Here is a 2,264-nt window from a genome sequence, read left to right as displayed (position 1 = left end):
ATTACAATTTGGGGGGGGCGGGGGTGCACTCTCCACTTTAGCTGCAGAGTATTGAATATCTTAAAATGTGCTTCGTGGCAATTCCAACATTGGCCACACCTTCAGTTGATATGTAGAGTGGCGCTTTCTATCATTTTCAGCTGACTGCATTGCAAATTGTTTAAACCCCCCCCCCCCCCCCCCCCCACACACCTACCTCTCACGCAAGATCCACCCAGGAATAAGGTTATATGAATCCCTTCCCTACCGTAGTTATGTGATATATTAGTGCCAGAGGTAGGGTGAACCTTGGTCGCCAATCAACCGCAGGGCACAAAGAGAAAAACAACTTGGAGTCTTCCCTAGCGTGCATGTTTTTTGACTGCGAGAGGAAACTACACTACCTACAAAGAGAGGTTTGAGCCAGATTTGAACATGGAACCAGCTGGCTTCGTGACAGACACATGTTCCACTGTGCGGCCAGTGTGTAGAAATATAAGGTATAGGGTAAATGTTATGATGTGGTATGAAAATTGAGTAGGTTTATGTTGTTTTTTTTTCCTGGTACTCCCGACTTCCTCCCACAGTCCAAAAACATTCATGTTGGGTTAATTGGACACAAAATTGTCCATAAGTGAGAAAGTGAGTGGATGCTTGTTTGTATTTTGATTGGCCATTGGCTGGTGATCAGTCCAGGGTATACCCCACTTGGATAAGCTCCAGCTTGCCCGTGACCTTAATGAGGTATAGAAAATACATAGCCAAGGTCAATTTAATAAATATTCTAATTAGCGTATGAATGAACATGTCAATATTTTACATTTAGTGACGCCCTCATATTAAAGCATATTTCATTCATAGGAGCTGATTTGGGTTTTTACGAGGGCAATAATGATGTTTAACAGCCTGTGGGTACAAGTCTGTTTTGTTTAAATGAATGCTGGTGCTTGAGCTGTCTGTCCATCATTTCACACCACTAACCAGTTGATTTTCACCGACATACTCTTCTCCTTTCAAGGGTTCAGAGTTGAACTCAAGTCAAAAATGGGGATTATTAGCAGATTAGCTGGGTTGACCTTTTGGCCTGTAACAACTGCTGTGCTATTATTACGCTGCTGTTCATCATCAGCATGACGCTCAACACGACGCTGGACTTGACAGCAACATCAGGCACGAGTTGGAGTTTCAACTTCTTCCCACTGATCGCCAGAGGTGGGACCAAGTCATTGTTTTGCAAGTCACAAGTAAGTCTCAAGTCTTTGCCCTCAAGTCCGAGGCAAGCCCCGAGTCAAGTCCAAAGTCAAGACTGGAAAGTCTCAAGTCAAGTCCTAAGTCCTGCATTTTGAGTTTCGAGTCCTTTCAAGTCCTTTTAACCACATACTAATATATTAACACAGATTGTGTATGCTTTTCAAACGCTGTATTTATTTATTAAAACAAGTGCATTTTAAATTGCAGGAAAGAAAATTGTGCTGACATTGCACTTTATAACAGCACTATTAACCAGTCATTTTAAACATTAACTCATTCCTTTACAGAACAAACACATTGAAAAATAAAGTGCAAATGTACTTATTTGTACAAAAGTGTTAACATTGAAAAAACATGACATATACGTGAACATAACAAAAAAGTTGTACTTTTTATATGTTAGGGCCCTATGCTGCATTGCATTTGCAAAAGACCAAATTAGCCAAGAGTCTGTCAGTCATTTGTGCACGATGGGGGCGTAGTATGATGCCACCATGGCTGAAAACTCGCTCCACTGGAGCACTGGAGGCAGGCACTGCCAAGACTCTCATGGCCACTCGGAACAGTGAAGGAAGAGTCTTCATGTTCAATGCCCAGAACAAAAGGGGGAGAGAGGTTTTTTGGGTTGGTGCACTACTTGTAAGTGTATCTTGTGTTTTTTATGTTGATTTAATAAAAAAAAATATATATATATTTCTTGTGCGGCCCGATACCAATCGATCCACGGACCAGTACCGGGCCGCGGCCCGGTGGTTGGGGACCACTGAGGTAAACAACCAACAGTATGTCAGAAAGCTAGCTAAAACGGTACACATATTCATAATATAGTATACATTTTAACTGACCTTTATTTTACTATTTTTGTCTTTTTTAGGTGGCTAAAATACGCGGTGCTGCTGACCGCCGTCTAACGTTACGTGTGATATATTGACTAACGTAACCCTGCTTAAAAAAAATCACTGAACAAAAAGTATGAATAAGGTAGTGAACTGCAACAGATTCCCGTGTTTGCAATAACGTTATAACGTTAGCAG

Source organism: Nerophis lumbriciformis, linkage group LG04 (assembly GCF_033978685.3).
Source record: "Nerophis lumbriciformis linkage group LG04, RoL_Nlum_v2.1, whole genome shotgun sequence".
NCBI lineage: Eukaryota > Metazoa > Chordata > Actinopteri > Syngnathiformes > Syngnathidae > Nerophis > Nerophis lumbriciformis.
This window is presented reverse-complemented; position numbering follows the sequence as displayed.